The sequence below is a fragment of the Hylobates moloch genome, unplaced genomic scaffold (assembly GCF_009828535.3).
Source record: "Hylobates moloch isolate HMO894 unplaced genomic scaffold, HMol_V3 SCAFFOLD_13, whole genome shotgun sequence".
NCBI classification, from domain to species: Eukaryota; Metazoa; Chordata; class Mammalia; order Primates; family Hylobatidae; genus Hylobates; species Hylobates moloch.
Genome location: NW_026652288.1, coordinates 65,958,159 through 65,979,365, shown reverse-complemented (window position 1 = coordinate 65,979,365; position 21,207 = coordinate 65,958,159).

The window sequence follows — 21,207 nt, the reverse complement described above, 5'->3', positions numbered from 1 at the left end:
GAGAGCCAAATCATGAGTGAACTCCCATTCACAATTGCTTCAAAGAGAATAAAATACCTAGGAATCCAACTTACAAGGGATGTGAAGGACCTCTTCAAGGAGAACTACAAACCACTGCTCAATGAAATCAAAGAGGATACAAACAAATGGAAGAACATTCCATGCTCATGGGTTGGAATAATCAATATGGTAAAAATGGCCATACTGCCCAAGGTAATTTATAGATTCAATGCCATCCCCATCAAGCTACCAATGACTTTCTTCTCAGAATTGGAAAAAACTACTTTAAAGTTCATATGGAACCAAAAAAGAGCCTGCATTGCCAAGTCAATACTAAGCCAAAAGAACAAAGCTGGAGGCATCACGCTACCCGACTTCAAACTATACTACAAGGCTACAGTAACCAAAACAGCATGATACCAGTACCAAAACAGAGATATAGATCAATGGAACAGAACAGAGCCCTCAGAAATAATGCCGCATATCTACAACCATCTGATCTTTGACAAACCTGACAAAAACAAGACATGGGGAAAGGATTCCCTATTTAATAAATAGTGCTGGGAAAACTAGTTAGCCATATGTAGAAAGCTAAAACTGGATCCCTTCCTTACACCTTATACAAAAATTAATTCAAGATGGATTAAAGACTTACATGTTAGACCTAAAACCATGAAAACCCTAGAAGAAAACCTAGGCATTACCATTCAGGACATAGGCATGGGCAAGGACTTCATGTCTAAAACACCAAAAGCAATGGCAACAAAAGCCAAAATTGACAAATGGGATCTAATTAAACTAAAGAACTTCTGCACAGGAAAAGAAGTTACCATCAGAGTGAACAGGCAACCTACAAAATGGGAGAAAATTTTCGCAACCTACTCATCTTACAAAGGGCTAATATCCAGAATCTACAATGAACTCAAACAAATTTACAAGAAAAAAACAAACAACCCCATCAAAAAGTGAGTGAAAGATATGAGCAGACACTTCTCGGAAGAAGACATTTATGCAGCCAAAAAACACAAAAAAATGCTCATCATCACTGGCCATCAGAGAAATGCAAATCAAAACCACAATGAGATACCATCTCACACCAGTTAGAATGGCCATCATTAAAAAGTCAGGAAACAACAGGTGCTGGAGAGGATGTGGAGAAATAGGAACACTTTTACACTGTTGGTGGGACTGTAAACTAGTTCAACCATTGTGGAAGTCAGTGTGGCGATTCCTCAGGGATCTCGAACTAGAAATACCATTTGACCCAGCCATCCCATTACTGGGTATATACCCAAAGGATTATAAATCATGCTGCTATAAAGACACATGCACACGTATGTTTATTGCGGCACTATTCACAATAGCAAAGAGTTGGAACCAACCCAAATGTCCAACAACGATAGACTGGATTAAGAAAATGTTGCACATATACACCATGGAATACTATGCAGCCATAAAAATGATGAGTTCGTGTCCTTTGTAGGGACATGGATGAAACTGGAAACCATCATTCTCAGCAAACTATTGCAAGGACAAAAAGCCAAACACCACATGTTCTCACTCATAGGTGGGAATTGAACAATGAGAACACATGGACACAGGAAGGGGAACATCACACTCCAGGGACTGTTGTGGGGTGGGGGGAGTGGGGAGGGATAGCATTAGGAGATATACCTAATGCTAAATGACGAGTTAATGGGTGCAGCACACCAACATGGCACACGTATACATATGTAACAAACCTGAACATTGTGCACATGTACCCTAAAAGTTAAAGTATAATAATAATAAAATAAAATAAAAATGAAAATAAACCTTTGTATGATCCAGTTCAACTTCCTGCCTATCAACTGTCTTCCAAAGAGGAGAGGAAGCTAAACCATGCATGCTCCGCTCTCTTTCTCAATCTCAACAATCAGAATTCCTTTTCCTTCCCCTCTAGAAAAGTGAATTAGGGTCCCTATCTGTACTGAAAACCCTCTCAGTTTATTACCATTTACAATACCTTGCTAATAGTTTTGTTAAATCACAAAGTTTACCTCTTTAGGTAACAAGCTGCTTAAAGCAGTCATCCTGGGCCAGGAAGGGATGCCTGACCCAATCTTAGCAATTGGAGGCTCTTTTATGGGAATTTGACACAGGTACAAGTCAATCCTGTCCCCTCGAACAGTAGATACTTGCCTTAGAGTTGCTTAACCAATAGGTCTAGGGAAGTAGTCCCTCCTGGAGCAGAGAAGGTCTGCCCTGGGGCAGATGCTTTCTTGGCACTGTGTCTCCATCTTCTGGAACCAGCATCAGAATTCAATTTTGACTAAGCAACCCCATGGTAGGTAGTCAGGGTGAAACTGTTCAGCAAAGTGCACTTCCTCCCATGTATGAACAAGAGACCCAGGATGAAAAATCAGACAATCTTTCCTCCAATCTGAACCTTGAGCTAAGTGACTTTGAGGCTGAAAATGAATGATCATTCACTCTAAAAGCAGCCTCAGAGAGGCTGTCTGGTAGTTCTTGCCACCTGATTCCTAGTTCTGTCATAGTCCGCAGTTCATTCACTTTTATTACTGTTCTTTGAGATATCTGATATCCACCCAGTAAAACCCCTTTTGCTAACATCAGCCAAAATCTGTTTCTGTTGCTTGCACCAAATGACTCTAATTGATATAGCCCCAAAGACAAGTTGAATGTTCTATCCTAGAAAGCATAAACTGCTTACAATTCCCCAAATGACAATTTTCCAGGCTTGAAAATGTTAAGATCCACCAGGCACCCATTATATTTCTTTGAGTCTCAGGATCTAGGATTTGCACATGTTTTCACTGCTGCTGCATTCATTTCCATACCACCTACCATCAGGCCACAGTGGGAAGTCTTTTCACAGCCATTTCCTGGGGAAGTCATGTTATTTCTGAGCCCTGAGATATAACTTTTTAATGATTATTTGATAGGCAGGGTGCGGTGTCTCATGTCTGCAATTCCAACAGTTTGGGAGGCTGAAGCAGGAGGATTGCTCAAGCCCAGGAGTTCGTAACCAGCCTGGGGAACATAATGAGACCCTGTCTCAAAAAAAAGAAAAGAAAAGAGGCTGGACATGGTAGCTCACACCTGTAATCCCAGCACTTTGGGAGGCTGAGGCAGGTGGATAACTTGAGGTCAGGAATTCGAGACCAGCCTGGAAAACATGGCAAAACCCCATTTCTACTAAAAACACAAAAATTAGCCAGGTGTGGTGGTGTGCACCTGTAGTTCCAGCTACTTGGGGGCTGAGGCAGAAGAATCGCTTGAACCCAGGAGGCGGAGGTTGCAGTGAGCCGAGATTGCACCACTGCACTCCAGCCTGGGCAACAGAGTGAGACTCCGTGTCAAAAAAAAAAAAAAAAAAAAAAAAAAAACAGAGAGAGGGAAGAAAAGAATTATTATTATTTGATAGAGGAAACATGGTTTGCTGGATTTTCATTTCATGCTTTTAGCACAGGGTATGCTGGGAAAATGAGAATTTATGTGTTGATACCATGGAAGACTGAGGCAATATAAATCCACTAGGTTATTTAAGCATCATGGAACGCACCAGCCACAGACGCCTGAGACATGACATTCCCATTGAACTTACTATTATCCTGATTGTGCCAGCCAGTCTTTGTGCATGTAATGTCTCTGATGACCCTCCACAGTCAGGATTATCAAGCTTCTTATCACCGAACAAAGATTGGAAATATAATATATGGAGTTCAAGGCCAGGGGCCTATGTGCTGGGGTCATAAACTCAGATCGGTAAAGGATCAGGCATGTAGCAAAACTGAAAATAGCAGATTGGTGGGATCAGTAACCGAATGAAGAGCTCATGCCTTATTTTAAGGGAGGAAGCCAATACTCCACTCCTCAAACAATTGGAAGCTGCCAATAAAAAGGAATTGTGGGCTGGATTTGACCTGTGGGCACCCGGTTTATAACCATTGGTCCAAAAAGGTATCTGGAAAGAACAAACACAAATACTGCATTTACTCAACTAAACTCCAGGTGTATTTGCTTGCCTTGTCAAACACTTTTCCTCATTCAATGTTCATAGTAGCCCCACCAAATGGGTTTAAATATCCTAATTTTTCACTTATAAGAAAAATAAGGTTCAGATATCTTAAATACCTACCTGATATGGTTTGGCTGTGTCTCCACCCAAATCTCATCTTGAATTGTAGTTCCCATAATCCCCACATGTCATGGGAGGGATCCGGTGGGAGGTAATTGACTCATGGGGGCAGTTACCTCCATGCTGTTCTCATGACAGTGAGTGAGTTCTCATGAGATCTTACGGTTTTATAAGGGTCTTTCCCCCCACTTCACTCTGCACTTCTCCTTGCTGCTGCCATGTGAAGAAGGATGTGTTTGCTTCCCCTTCTGCCATGATTATAAGTTTTCTGAGGCCCCCCAGTCCTGTGGAACTGTGAGTCAACTAAACCTCTTTCCTTTATAAATTACCCAGTCTCGAATATGTCTTTATTAGCAGTGTGAGAACAGACTAGTACACTACCCCATGTTACATAGCCAACAAGTGATTTTACAGGACTTTATTCCCAGGTGTGTCTAAAGCCCTTGCTTTTTCCAACATAAACCAATGACCTAAATGTCTGCATTGTACAAGTTGATTTTTTCACCCTAGAAAACTGTTTAGAAAGTTTAAATTCATTACAAATATTCAATTGTCAAGAATTGTCACATAAAAAATCTGGATTTCCAGCTTTGGGGGAAAATAAAATATTGAGTTCTCTGGCAACTCTGTAAATGCTGGAATATCTGGCAGTCTTGGATGTGGAGTTCCCATTGGCAAATCCACAGAAGCTGGGTAGTGGCTTTCTCCCTTCAATGGGGCCAGGCTTGCCCTATCACATCCTACTGACACATCAGCCGGCTTCATTCCTGACTTTAATTCCTTAGCCCTTGTGGACATTTCAGTTTGTCCCATCCCTGCCTCTGTCCAGCATATGTTTTCATCCTAGACAAGGGGAAGCTATTGCATTATCTTTTAGCATCCCTGGGCAGAATGTCTGGGAACTGCTATGAAGCATATACTGTCAAATGAAGTACAGAAAATTTGCCCGTGGGGTTTGTTTGAATTGTGTGCCTGCAGCAATGTTTAGGATTTGAATGCTACATTAATCAAGGTATTTGAAATCAGTATGTTTTTCCCTTTGCTTTCTGAACATAAAGGAATGTGCAACTTTATTCAGGCTTTAGTCTTACAAATGGCCATTTTACTACAAGCCTGACTGAAGGAGGCACAGAACTAAACTGGTAGCACACATTACTTTTTTGAACTTGAAGCCAAGTCAGAAATCTGCCACAGTAGCATTTGTCGACCTCGAGCCAGCAAAACCAATATCCTGTCCCTTCACCAATCACAGATTCTAAAAGCTAAAAAAGTCACTTCAAATAATATCTAATATCTCAAGGCTGAGTCTTAAAGTGCCAAGGATCATTTTGATCTACACAAAATGTGTGTTTTTGGCTTACAGGCAAAAAAGTAAGAGAAAAAATATATATATACACACACAGAGACACACATATGTATACACACACACACACACAAATGTTGTCAAATGAAATAATTCACTAATGACTGGTTTTCTCTCATTTTCCAAAGTCTTTCTTGACTAATCCAATCTCACCCTTATGCCATTTCTTCTGAGCAGTCATGTATTCAGTCTGCATTGTGTTATTTTATACATGTGGATGTATTAGCTCTTGGAATTGAATTGTGGAACATAGTGCTAAAGGGAACTTAAAGAATCATTTAATCCAAGCCTTTCATTTTATGGATGAAGAAACTGAAACCCAGAAAACTTAAGTGATTGCCCAAGGTCACAAAGACAGCTGAGAAAGGGCAAACCTGACCCTATTCCATGGACTTTACACTCCAATGTGCATCTGTTTATTATGGATCCTCCCAAATACACTCTGAAAATGGAGCAGCCTGGTTATGATGTCTGTAAGTTACTTTTAAATACTTTAGCTCAGACGGTGTGACATAAATGTGTGTGTTTTTTAGTCTCAATCTATACTCTAGGGACAGTTCGTTGCTTTAATCAAGAATTCATAGCTAGCATTTAATCAAAATGCCACACACCAGAGAGGACTATCGCAAGGCTCGGCTACCTTCAATCAACACCAGAGGCTCTGCTTATTATAATAAATGCTATTAATAGGCTTTTATTGGTGAAATTAGAGATTTATTAATCAGCATAATGGATACTACAAATGGATTGCCATTGGTGAAACTGGTACAGTTCAAGATAAAATGTTTTTAGAGCTACTCCCCATCTTATCACAACTAGGGTGAATCCTTCACCTTTGCCTGTAAGGATGACACCCAAGGCTAGAATAACAAGTGATTCTACACCCCTATTTCAGAGGATTTTGGTTGGCCGGTACAACTATAGGGTTAGCAGAATCTTGCCTCTAGTTGGGGTATCTGTTTCAGATGAATCCTTTGTATGTGGTATGGTTAGAGCCCCTAAAGAAAAGAGGTCTGGGACTTCCCACGATTATAGAACAGGTTTTATGAAGTGTTCCTGAGCCCACTTATGAATACATGCTTATTTAATAAATGTCTATATGTATGTAGAATTTGGTTTACAATTCACTTTTAATATAAGCTACTTATGGTGAGATTGTCAAGAAGTGTTCACTGTCACTTACCTCTGAGATTGGTGGCTATTGGCATCTACCAGAAAGATTCTAATAATTGTGAATTACTAGTATGAGTTTAACTATGTCCCTGAAAAATTTGCATGTTGAGGTCCTAACTCCCAGTACCTCAGAATGTGATCCTATTTGCAAACAGAATCTTTGCAGAGATAATCAAGTTAAAATGAGGTTTTTAGAGACAGTGACACAGGAAGAACACCACGTGAACATGAAAGCACAAGCGGGGTGATGTGTTTACAAGCCAAGGAACACAAAGATTGCTGGCAACCCATCAGGAGCAAGATGAGAGGCAGGGAACAGATTATCTCTCACAGCCCTCAAAAAGAACCAGCCCATGCCAACACATGACCTGGACTTCCAGCATCCAGAACTGCGAGACAACTGTGGCATGGCTGTTTTTTGTTTTTGTTTTTGTTTGAGACGGAGTCTCGCTCTGTAGCCCAGGCTGGAGTGCAGTGGTGCAATCTCGGCTCACGGCAACCTCCACCTCCTGGGTCCCTGTTCAAGCAATTCCCCTGCCTCAGCCTCCTGAGTAGCTGGGATTACAGGCACATGCCACCATGCCCAGCTAATTTTTGTATTTTTAGTAGAGACGGGTTTTCACCAGGTTGGCCAAGCTGGTCTTGAACTCCTGACCTCGTGATCCACCCACGTCGGCCGCCCAAAGTGCTGGGATTACAGGCGTGAGCCGCCGCACCAGGCCTGGCACTGCTGTTTTAAGTCACCCATTTTGTGGTACTTTTTTACGGTATCCCTAGCAAACTAATATAATAACCAAATGGGCTGAGGTCTGTTTGTAAAATAGCTTCAATAATTGTTTGAACTGATATGTCCAGTATCACAACAGTCACAAATAGGTACCAACTGTGTAATTCCCAAAACATTTAATTGCATAAAGTTGTACCTGTGCTTAAAAATCTATCCAACATACTTTAGAATGGAAGGATGAGGCCAACACTACCTGACCCCACTGTCAATGCCCCAAACACATCTTTAGTCAAATTTTGTGTTCATTGCCTCATTGCAACAAAAGAAAATGTATGCCAAAGGGAGCCATGCGGCCTCAACAAGGTGGTAGAAAGGATTTATAAGGTCTGGGCTTGTGGGGATGATTTGGGGGAAATTTAAGGAAATAGAGCTTTGCTCTTAATTGGATGCTGCCAGGAAGCAGGGGTGAGTCTATTATTGGATATTTTAGTAATTCTCATCTAAAAGGCAGAAGGAACAAAGTAAAGCTAAAGCTGTAAATGGTAAAGAAGCAACAGCCATTTATATTAGCCAAGAAAGAGAGGTGTTTTGTTGTTTGGACAATGTACTTCTTTTTATATGTGCTCAGATATGATTATGGTGTTGTCTTGTTTTATCTTGCTCCATTAGAGTCACAGATTGGTCCTGCATTATGCTGGTATTCTGTGAAGTTGGTAATGTTCAACAGGAGAACACCAAGGTTTTAGCTGTGAGTTCCAGGCCAGCTTTTCTCTTTCTCACCACGGAGCAATCTTAACATCCCTACCAGTAAGGCAACTGGATATTATGCACCCCCAGATGGGTTGCAAGGAGAAGTATGCCACATCACCATGGAAGTACCCTTGTTAAAAAAGAAAAAAATTCCATCTGAATCTAATGAAAACTTCAGCACTGTCCAACAAAAATATAAGCTACATATGTAATTTAAAATTTTCCAGTAAGCACATTTAAAAAGTAAAAATGGGCTGGGTGCGGTGGTTCATGCCTGTAATCCCAGCACTTTGGGAGGCCGAGGAGGGAGGATCACGAGGTCAGGAGCTCAAGACCAGCCTGGCCAACATGGTGAAACCTCGTCTCTACTAAAGATACAAAAAATTAGCCAGGCGTGGTGGCACGCACCTGTAATCTCAGCTACTCGGGAGACTGAGGCAGGAGAATCACTTGAACCTGGGAGGCAGAGGTTGCAGTGAGCTGAGATCGCAACACTGCCCTCCAGCCTGGGTAACAGGGTGAGACTGTCTCAAAAAAAAAAAAAGTAAAAATGAAGAGGTGAAATTAATTTTTAAATATATTTTAGGTAATACATCCAAAATATTTTAATATATAATCAATATAAAAATATTATTACAACATTCTATTCTTTTCATAATAAGTCTGAATTCTGGGTGTGCATTTTACACTTACAGCACATTTCAATTCATACTAACTCACATTTAAAATGCTCAGTGGCCACATGTGACTAGTGGCTACCATATAAATAGTACAGATCTACACCTAACTCTCAGCTTAGTAGAAATATGAGAGGGAGAGGAACGCATATGTCCATCAAAGGATACAATTAGCTTAATCTAAAATTTGTGAAGTTCTACATGAAGGACTTAGTTTCTTCAACAAATAAATAAGGGAGAATAAAAGGAAGAAGAAACTTTTATAGATTAAAAGGTTCTTAAGGGTCATATTAACCAAATGCAATCTGTGGACCCTGTTTGAATCTTGATTTGAAAACACAAACTGTAAAAAGATATTTTTATAGTCAGTTGGAGAAACTGGATACCAGAGACTGTCTTTAGATGATTTTAAAAAGTTATTGTTGTATTGTTGGATGTGATAATGTTGTTGTAGTTATATTAAAGCAAAAAATCCTTATCTGTTAAAGATATATGCTGAAATATTTATATGTAAGAAAATCATATCTGAAATTTGCTTTAAAATATTTCAGCAAAAAAAAAAAGTAGGAAGGAGAAAGGTAAAACAAAAATGGGAGAATGTTGACAATTGATAGGTGATGGGTACCCGGGAGTATATGATAGTTTTTTCCTTACTATTGTGTTTGTTTGAATATTTCTGTAATAAAAAGCTTAAAAACAAATGTGATAAGAGGAAAAACAATCCATCTTTTTGTTTATTCTCTTAATTGTGGTAAAGTTTCACTGGTGTATACATATCTCAAAACCTATCAAACAGTACACTTTATGTGTCACTTGTATGTCAATTAAACCTGAATAAAGCTGTTTAATAAAACAATCTATTATAGGACCACACATACTTGGGAACCCAGTATGGATAAGAAGTTTTCACATGTATTATTTCAATTAATGAGGAAGATAATCTGTTACAACGTATGTAAGTGACAGATCCCAATTCTTTCTGGCCTGAGAAACCAAAATGGAGGATTTTTATCAGGTCTGGTCTTATGAGCTAATAAGTTAGCCTGTAACTATTTCGTAGATGCTGCCAGAGGACACAAAACTTCTGAATCAGATACAAAGAACTGTGTTACTCATGGTACAACAATGATGGTGTAACATGAGGAGCATTAACATATTTACACTGATTCCCTTGAACCCACTGATGGCAGCATTAGACTGTCCGGAGTGGCCCCTGGGAAGACGCTGCCTGTGGCAGGGGAGGCACAGCCGAGGTTCTGTGCTCTGTGAGACCAGCAGGAGCTGGGAACAGGTGGGAGCCCCATCTCCTACTGAGTTGGTAGGGCAGGAACCCCACATTCCTGGGCACAGCTGCAGCCGCCCAGCCGCGGCTGTGGACCCATGCATCCCTGTGCTCTCAGGGGCCCAGGAAGCCCCTCTGCACCTGCCAGCTTGGAAGGGCTTGCTTCTTCTCCCTGACCTCTCCCTGCTCCTGGTGCCTGCTCCAATTGTGGAACAAAGTTGAAGCTGAGCCCAGGCTCTGTTGTGACCCACCTGGGTGTGCATACGCTGGAGGCAGCGCTGACATGACAGCATCCCCCTCCCCTCCCATCACCTTGGCTCCCTCTGAAACTTTGGACATGCACGAGCTCAGGGAGGGAGACTGGGGGGTGCTAAGGGCAGCTCCGCGTGGGCCTGCAGATACTCCTTGGCACAAACATCCTGGGCACCATGGATGGCATGTTAATGGCAGGAGGCAGACAGGTTACTGGGCAGGAAAGGGACGGATCCCTGGTGAAACCCCATCTTCAAGCCAGGGACAGCCTGAAGCCTGGGGGCTGGGCTGCCACTTCCAGGTGGAGTCTGAGGCCCAGAGTGAGAACTTGTGGTTTTTCTGGGCTGCCCATGGCAGCCCATGGACCAATCAGCATGCACTTTCTCCCATTGGAGCCCATAAAAAGCCAGACTCACACAGACATCAGGACTACCAGCTGCGGAAAGGAGCTACCCATTGCAGGTCTCCTGAGAGCTGTTCTGTTGCTCAGTGAAGCTCCTCTCCACCTTGCTCACCCTCCAGTTTTCTGGTACCTCATTCTCCCTGGACATGGGACAAGAACTCAGGACCTGCCAAATGGCAGGACTGAAAGTGCCATAACAAAAACAGGGCTGAAACACGACCCCCTGCTCGCCACACTGTGGGCGACGAGAAGGAGAAAAGAGCAGTAGCCCTTCAGGGAATCCAGATTTAGGGCTTCCCTGAGCCAGGGCTTTGACACCTTCTTTAGGGGCTCTGTGGTTCCTGGCATCTCCAAGCTACTGGGCACCAAGTTCCCCTCATCCAGACGCAGGTGCCTGCAGCCGAAGCTGTATGTGGTACATCTGGTCCAGCAGCAGCCTCGCACGGAGCTGGCACCTCTGCTGGTGCCTGGAAGTGCCCGCCCCACCGCGATAGCCAGCATGCCTAGCTGCACGTAGTAGCTTGAACCCACACTCACTCACCCACACACCCATCACTGCTCTGTGTCTGGCTTGCCCTTGGCAGGTATGGGATCTGGGCTGGTAGCGCAAGCTGAGCACAGCCTGCCAGGCCAAGTGGGCAGAATGAGCCCAGAGGGCATGAGCAATACTCAGGCAGGAGGCACTGCCGCACACAGAGGTTTCCAGCTGGCAAAGTGACAGCCCAAGGATCCTGAGACGCCATGTCCTTCCAGGGTGACACAGTATGGCTCAGATGGATACTTTGCACATGGTTACATTTACATTGCAACCAAAGAACATGAGCTTAGGAAATCCATCACTTTTCTAGCAAGCAATTATCTCCCATTGGCCTGGGTCACTTCCCTTTCCCTGATCTGTGGCCAAGGGTAGACTGCTCTAGTTAGCCAGGGTCAGAGCAGCTTTGTACATTGGACAGGTTGTGTAATATGCATAGCACCACATGTAAAGAGGCACCATTCACACCATATATGTCATAAATCTGTATATGAAATAAAACAATTTCCAACGGATGAAGGTAAAGGGTCCTGAGGAAGGTGCTGCATGGGTGGCCCTGGCCACTGTCATGTGTCCATTTTCTAGCTGTGAGGTGAAGTCAATCCTACCCAAACTACACAATGTAGTTCCCCAAAGTAACACCAAGGACTGCTTATCAAGAGTGGGAATGGGCCAGGCACAGTGGCTCATGCCTGTAATCCCAGCACTTTGGGAGGCCAAAGTGGGCAGATCACTTGAGGCCAGGAGTTAAGACCAGCCTGGCCAACATAGTGAAGCCCCATCTCTCCCAAAACTACAAAAATTAGCCGGGTGTGGTGGCATGCGCCTGTAGTCCCAGCTACTTGGGTGGCTGAGGCATGAGAATCACTTGAACCTGGAAGGCAGAGGTTACGGTGAGCCAAGATCATGCCATGGTACTCCAGCCTAGGCGAAAGAGCAAGACTCTGTATTCAAAAAAAAAAAAAGAGAGCGAATGGATGTGAATGCTGGAAAGACAAAACCACAGATGCCCATTACCCACCAGTATGATTATTGCCATTTTCCAGATGAAGATACTGAGATTCTGCAGTTAAGAAAATTGCCCAGTCCCATAAGCTACAGAAAGGGACAGACTCAAACCCAAGTCTGTAAATTAGCCAGGTGGGGTGGTGCGTGGCTATAGTCCCAGCTACTTGGGAGGCTGAAGCAGGAGGATCGCTTGAGCTCAGGATATCAAGGCAACAGTGAGCCCTGATTGGGCCACTGCACTCCAGCCTGAGAAACAGAACAAGATCCTGTCTCAAAAATAATAATCACCAAGTTTGGGTGACTCCTGAACACACCCATTTTCCATTTTAGCCATCCAAATTCCCTGTTGTTAAGGCCAAGTCTAAACTTAGGTCTTTGTTGTTCAAATCCTTTTGATGAATGTTCCCACTTTTCCACCTAATCTCACCTCTCAGCATTCAAAATGGAATCCACCTTGAGGACCATCTCCTGCCCTCATGCATTCCTTTTAGGAACCTATGATCCTTCTATTCTTATTTGAAATAAGCATTCTCTCTAAAACTCAAAGGCGTATGATCCCTTAAAGTCAAGATCAATACGTCCATCATAAACTCTAAATTCTTTCCACAAAATCAAAGATTTTGCATTCGTTTGAAGTAACCTCAACTTACCATTTAATTTCCCCAATGGGGCTTAAGTGCTGAGAAGCCAGAGGTCATGTCTTTCCTTAAAATACATAATAGGCTGGGTGCCATGGCTTATGCCATGTAATCCCAGCAGTTTGGGAGGCTGAAGCAGGAGGATCACTTGAGCCCAGGAGTTCGACACTAATGTGGGCAACATAGCCAGACCTTGTCTCTATAAAAAATAAAAAATTAGCCTAGTGTGGTGGCAGGTGCCTGTGGCACCAGCTACTCTAGAGAGAGAGGCCGGAGAATCACTTAAGTCCAGGAGTTCGAGTTACAGTGAGCTATGTATCATGCCACTGCACTCCAGCCTGGGCAACTGAGTGAAACCCGGTCTCAAAAAACAAACCAACCAACCACACATAATAGACAACTTTTGGAGTATCTGGCCAGCCCTAAACTGCTCTTGTCAGAATTCCTCCCACTCACCCACAAGGGTAGATGAGTGGCAGCCATGTTTCTACCCAGTGAGCCTGTCTGTGCGGCCTTAGCTCAATGGACTGGGAATGGTCACGTGACCTAAGCTGTCCAATCAGATTCTCTCTCCTGAGATTTGGCTTAAATCTGAGATCTGGCAGTGCCTCATCCCTCAGGAGAGGCAGCTGGAACACAGGATGATAAACTCAAAATCTGCAGGCTGGCTACCTTTGACCTTGGGCTCTGGAAAGCAGTAAGAGCCAGTTTGCAGAAAGGGGAAGGGTTAAATAGATTCTATGACAAATAATTGGAGAGCACAAGTTGCCTGTTTACTGGAGGTTTGCAGCTCCTGATTCTAGGGGTCTCAGGCCTGTGGACACTGCCCACCCTTGTTTTCCATGAGACCCCCTGAAGTAGTCTGAAATAAGTTTCATCTTATTCGAAGGAATTTACAATGGACCTAGCCCAAGGCTGGGCATACAGTAAATATTTTCACACTTGATGAATGCACCAATAAGGTAAATGGTTTGCATCTTATTACTCAATGCTATAGCACTCATTACACGGTAGATCAGCTATTCATTTGCCAGAATTATTTGTTTATGCTGTGGAGACAGTGAAACAGGGGCTGGAGGAGGGAGAGGCTGGTGAGGTAGTGGAAGGCAGAGTCCCTAGGTGACTTGTGTAGGCCCTTGGTGAAGGCAGGGACAGCAGGGATGGCATGGTGGGCCAGGTGTGCAGGACGCGCAGAATTTGGCTAAGCTGGAGGGAGGGAGACATGAGGACACCTCCTGGAGTCGAAGCCAGACAAAGGGCAGTAACGGGGCCACTCACCAAGTCGGAGAAGACAGAAGGGGAAGGAGCAGCTTTTCTACTTTTTCTTGGAATTTCTGTAGCATAGACAGCTGGAGGAACCAATTTTAAAAATCACCTGCTTTCCATTATGGAGTCAGATTCTCCCTTTTATTACCATCTCTTTTCTTGGACTCAATGACAGTCTGTTATTGGATTTTTAATCTGACAAAATTGATGTCAAAGGAAAGGAATGTATTATTTGAGGCCTCAAGGTTATGTCAATTTTGCTGGTTCTCAGTGATCCACACTCTGTTGGGTTAGGCTAGCATGGATGAGGCTCTTTGGGGGAATCTCAAATCAGACTTAGGGATGTGGGGATGGAGAATAAGGAGATTATTCTGGACTCTCTCCCCTCTGCCTTTCTTCACTTCTCACTAAGGGATAGAGATCTAAGAACGAACAGTCCTGGGAGAAATGCTGTATATGCAACTCTGCCTCAACAGCGGATTCAGAAAGGAGGCCAGCAGGGATCCAAGGATGGTTCCTAGAGGAGAGAGGACAGAAGACTCCCCAAGGTAGGAAAGTTTCAGGAGCTATGTACCTTCGGGTATACGCTCCTCTCTCTCTGGACTGCAGTCTTTACCCTCTTCTTTGGTTGTCACATTCCTACTCTTGCTTTTTCTTGACGTCTTCCTCACACTTGCCCAGGAAGTGCTGAATTTCGCCCTCCTCTCCTTTCCCATCTCCATAATACACGTATCACACTGTATTAGATTTTCCAAATGATGTCTGGCAGGACAGCCAAATGGTTAAGAGCACAGTCACTGGAGTTAAAACAGCCTGGATCCAAATCATGTTCCTGTCACTCACCAGCATATGACCTAGGACAAGGGATTAAACCTCCTCTTGGACGTTTGTTCATCTCTAAAAGGGGATTAATAGACTACATGCCTTAGAGGGTTCTAATAAGGATTAAATGCAATGTGCTTAAAAGAGTGTCTGGGGGCTGGGCACGGTGGCTCACGCCTGTAATCCCAGCACTTTGGGAGGCCGAGGTGGTCGGATCACCTGATGTTAGGAGTTTGAGACCAGCCTGATCAACATGGAGAAACCCCGTCTCTACTAAAGATAAAAAATTAGCTGGGTATGGTGGCTCACGCCTGTAATCCCAGCTACTCAGTAGGCTGAGGCAGGAGAATCGCTTGAACTTGAGAGGTGGAGGTTGTGGTGAGCCTAGATCACGCCATTGCACTCCAGCCTGGGCAACAAGAGTGAAACTCCATCTCAAAAAGAAAAAAAAAAAAAAGAGTGTCTGATATCCAGTGAGCATTGTGTAAGGGTTTTATAATTAATGTTATTCTCCTACCGGGCTACTATCTCTCCAAAAATCAAGCCTGGGCTTGATATTATCCATGGCCTCCAAATGTGACACTATTGACTGAATAAATCTTTGCACTTAGCCAGCTGACCAGTGGCCACAACCTGGCTCATAGCCTTCATCTCTACTTGACCCAGGAAGCCCCTCTTGGAGCACTAGATCCTCCAACCTATTTCCTTCTTTCTGGGATCTCCAAATTATACTCACACACTGCCTTTGGGTTACTCTTCTTAAAATATTAATTTCAGCAAGTCACCTCTCAGACCCAAGACCTGATTGAAGCTCCTAGTTCCTTTCCCAGCAGTATAATACCCACCTTTTCTGGCTGGCTAGTCTTTATCACCCAATTTGGCACCAACCCTGCAGCTAAATAAATCCTTCACTAAAATAACCCCCAGAAAGGCAAGGACAACACACTTTTTAAAAAATAACACACGAAACACATGAATAAATTCTCATTGTACAAACAAAAAAGAACAAGAGAAGAAAAAAGAAATAAACTCCAGAAAGATAGGAAGTATGTATATTTTCCATGCTCCATATCCATTCACATTCCCCCTCCCTGGAGGCAGCTGCTGCCATCAGTTCACTGTCTTCCAGACCTTTCTATGCCCTTGTAAGCATATAGTCATTTTGCCTTGCACGGTATTTTTTACAGAAATGGAATCATTTTGGGTTTTTTGGCTTCAGTGTTTTTTGTTTGTTTGTTTTTTGAGATGGACTCTCGCTCTGTCACCCAGGCTGGAGTGCTGTGGCACAACCTAGGCTCACTGCAACTTCTGCCTCCTGGCTTCAAGTGATTCTCCTTGCCTCAGCCTCCCAAGTAGCTGGGACTACAGGTGCCCGCCACCAGGCCCAGCTAATTTTTGTAATTTTAGTAGAGACAGGGTTTCACCATGTTGGCCAGGTTGGTCTCAAACTCCTGACCTCAAGCGATCTGCCCACTTCAGCCTCGCTAAGTGCTGGGATTTCAGGCGTGAGCCACCATGCCCGGCCACAGTGTGCTTTTTTCATGTAACAAATTGTCTTGGAGAACTTTTCTAAATTGCAGAGGGTTTTATAGGATGGCTTTCCATAGTTCTTTTTCTTATTGATGGACACTGAGGTTGTTTCCAAACTAAATGATGATTTCATTTTAGCACATCTTTTATCACATCAAATTATCATCTGAAAAATATGGATTTACATAAAAATAAGAAATAACATTAATTCTGGTTTTGTTGGTGTTCAATTTTTTTGTTTCTATAGCTGTAGATAATAAAAATAATATTCCTATATTTGTTTCCATATATTTAAATAGCATTATAATTAAAAATCATTTTACATATAAGCCTTGTGACCTGGGACAGGTGTATTAGTTATATATTGCTGAGTAACAAATGATCCCAAAACTTCATGGCTTAAAACAACAAACACCAAAGCCAGGTGCAGTGGCACACACCTGTAGTCCCAGCAACTTGGGAGGCTGAGGCAGGAGGATTGCTTCAGCCTGGGAGTTCCAGGTTGTAATGCACCATGACTGTGTCTGAGAATGGCCACTGCACTCCAGCCTGGGCAACATAGTAAGACCCTGTCTCTAAAAATAAAGATAAAAATAAAAACAGCACATATTCATCATCTCACAGTTTCTGTGTGTCAACTCAGCTGAGTCCTCTAGTTCAAGGTGTCACAGGCACAATCACTTGTGAGCCAGGGTTGCAATCATCACAAGGCTCGGCTGAGAGAATCCACTTCCAAACTCACTCACTGTTGGCAAGCCCGGGGTTCTCACTAGCTGTTGGCCAGAGACATCAGTTCCTTGCCATGTGGACCTTTTTGCAGAGCTACTCCCAACAGCTGGATTCATCCACAGAGAGGGCTCAGAGAGTATTACAGACTGAATACTTGTGTCCCCTCAAAATTCACATATTGAAACTGTACCCCCTAATGTGATATTAGCAGGCAGGGTCTTTGGGAGGTAATCAGGATTAGAGGAGGTGCTAAGGGTGGAGCTCTCATGGAGAGGGTTGGTATCCTTAGAAGAGTCCTGAGGGAGCTTCCTTCCTATCTCTGCTATGTAAGGACACAGTGAGAAGGCTGCCGTCTACGAACTAGGAAGCAAGCCATCGCTAGACACCTGTGGCGCCTTGACCTTGGTCTCCCCGTCCTCCACAACTGTGAGAAATAAATGTTTGTTATTTAAACCACTCAGTTTATGATATTTTATTATAGCAGCTCAAGCTAAGACAGTGAGCGAGAGGAATGGAGGGACAGTAAGACAGAATTCATAGTCTTTTTTAACCTCATCTCGGAAGTGACATTCTATCACTTTGACCATATTCTGTTCACTTAAAGCAGGATCAGCCCTCATTCACAGGAAAGGTGTTACATATTGGGCAACACCAGGAGGAGGGATCCCCGGGAGCCTTCTTAATGATGACTTCCTACAACTCTCTTGGCCTCTCTGTACCTCAGTTTTGTCATCTATAAAGATCTACCCTATAAAAGACATTGTGAGAATTAAAAGAATTAAAATATGTGAAGTACTTGGAACACTCCCTGGTACAGGGTGAGCACTAATTAGCTAAGTGTGGATACAAAAATAATGCAAATACATAGAACTGCTCTTAGTACACAGTGCTAAGTCCATGATGGTTGTTCAAAAACTGCTTGAATTAGGAGTACTTGAGTATAGGAGTTTGAGGCCAGCCTCGGCAACACAGTGAGACCTCTTCTCTACAAAAATTAAAAAACTAGCAGGGCATGATGGCACGTGCCTGTAGTCCCAGCTACTCAGGAGGATCCTTTGAGCCTGGGAGGTCGAGGCTGCAGTCAGCCATGATCCAGCCACTGCATTAAGCCTAGACGACAGAGTGAGACCGTGTCTCAAAAAAAAAAAAAAAAAAAAGACTTGAATTAAGAGACCTACAATTATTCAAAAGAAGTTTGAGCATTTGGAAATTACCCCAGAAACAGATGAAGTTAAAAGTTCCTACTATAATTACCAGGGGGCCTTACATCACCTCCAGATTTCCCACAAGCTTCCCCTGATGAGGAATTTCCATGCAGCAAGCTCCAATGCATACCTGAGTCATCTCTAAAAAGCCAACCACAATTTGCTCTGCAAATGCACACCATTTGCCTGATTGCAGAAGTTGCCTGATTTGCAAAACCACACAATTTGTAAGTTACAGAAAAACGGGCAAGAGCTTGTCTGCCTAGCTGGAGCATTTCTCACTGTGCTCAGCAGTTTAGTGAAATTAGGAACTCACCTGTGAGGTGTTTTTTTTAAGACTCACCCTGCTATTTTAAGGAAAGAAAAGGCTACTCAGTACACCCCCAGTCTTTCAAGCTTAGCATAGAGCAAATGGGTTAAGGAGAGGTGTCCTGCTTGACATATGCAATCTGGGACTCAGTAGGTGGGCAAATGAGGCCAACCTCTCACACAGCAGATGTGGTAAATGAGTCATGAATCAGGAGATAACAAAAGGCTGGACCCTGCTCCCCCAGACCACAAAGTCACTCACTAAACAGGCCAAGAAGCAGCAGCGACACTCCCAAGGGTAAATAAACCTCGCGACAACTCAACTCAGCACACATTTTGAGTACACGCTAAATGCGACCTCTGAACTGACTGCCCTCTGGAAGAGGAGGCTCTAGCTCATAGTGCCCAGTGTGCAAAGGTCACCTTTCTTTGTTTCAAAAGTCACCAAGGAAGGAGGAAGAAGAAAGGCGACTGGGAAGACCAGCCTGGTCATTGATGTGGCTCACACAGCAGACCTATCCACTCTCCCCCTGCCTACCTTCAGCAACGGCCCAGAGTTTTTTTGTTTTGCTTTTGTATTTTAATTGCCCTGGTTGACTTAATCAGGTGTGCAATGATGTGAAGGAGGAAGAAAGAAAAAATTTCTCTATACCAGGGGAGGCATCTGCCAGGGTAAGAATGGATGGGTTCGCTGTATTTTTAGAAAAATAAACCAAATTCTCTCTGCAGAGAATTGCTTTTCCTGTTCTTTGTTTCAACACCTCCCAAACCAAATTGTTTTCTGAATGACCAGGGCATATCTAGCTGGAACACTTAAAGCTCATGTCAACGGGGCAAGGGTGAGGACTCCAGTCTCCTAATGAGAGCTAGGAAGAAGCCGTGGGAATGGAGGTCATCACACGGAGAGGCTGGAAGTGGAAGGAAAGAAAATGCGTTCCAGTAATAAATTCCAAACGCTTTGATTTTAAATTAAGAATGAAAAATATTACATTTTCTCCAATAACAGTAAAACAGTAGGTGATTTTTGTGTCATCACTTATGTTTTGTGTCATAAAAAGGTGAAAATGAAATAAATAGAACATGATTTAATTTTTCTCTCTAGACCAGCTAAGGAAAGAGTTTATGTAAAGTTTGCCCACAAAATTCAGTGCTTTATTATAGGCTGAACAACTGTTTTCTGACTCTGTTGAGTGTGCTAATCTTAACTCTTTAACAAGACTATAAGTAGGAATCAGGCATAATTTAGAGGCATACAGACTAGTAGTTAAGAAGGGCTCCGAGCGTGTTGTCACATTCTCAGCTGTGTGATCTTGAGCAAAGTAACCTATGTCTCGGTTTCCTCAACTGTAAAATGGAGATAACAGTAGTATTCATCATACAGAGTTATGATAAATACTTAAAACTATCCATGCCCAACATACAGTGGGCACTCAACTAACATTAGTTTTTATTTTATGCTCCCTACCTATCCAGAAACTCAAGTTCAGCCATGTTACTAAAGAGCTTCCCAAAACCTACAAAACCTAGTGTTGTTACTTGTGTGTTCTTAAAAAAACAAACAAAACCCTACAGTGGTTTACCCCTATCATTGAGGTAAATGTCTTATTAAGCCAGCTGAGGCTCCCCTTGTGCTAACACCACACCCCTACACTCCCGTTATATCCCCTCCAAGTCCCAATGCAATCCCAGAATACATTCTTTCACTCTGTGCTTTTTAGCTCCTGCTATAATGCCTTCCCACCCCATGGTATCTGAAATCCTTCTTCTCCCACAAGTGCTTGGTTATTGGGCCTTGCTCTCTTACTAGAATGTAAACTGCACGAGAACCATTCTCAGAGCTCCAACAGTAGCTGACACGTGACAAATGCTCAGGAAACATTTACTGAACGATTGAATACATCTATTAAGTTTTTTCAAGATTTATACCAAATTCCATCAATTCCATGCATGTATTCTTTCTACAGAAGCCCTTTGTAAGATTAAACTTTATTTCTTCTGGGCTCTAACGCCATATTTCTTGGACAAATTGTATTCATTCATTTTTAACATCCACTAATATTTTTAAAAGATAACAGTTAATGTTTAAACAGTGGTTATGATGGGCGAGGTTGTTTTAAAAGCTTGAAATGCATTAAACTCATTTACTCCTCACTGCCCCACCTATAAGATAGATATTGTTTTTATTCCACTTTTACAGTTGGAGGGAACCATTTTTCACTCAGTCCTAACAGTTGGTCCTTACCTCTGTGTCTCCTATAAATATCCGATTTCTACCTAAGTTAACCCTTTCCCCAATTCCGGAATCGTTGGCTCAAGCAAAGTTTGCAGAAAAACAATTTAACTCGGAGCACACAGTTACATTTGGACATGCGGTTCACTCCGGGCAACCGTGCCCTC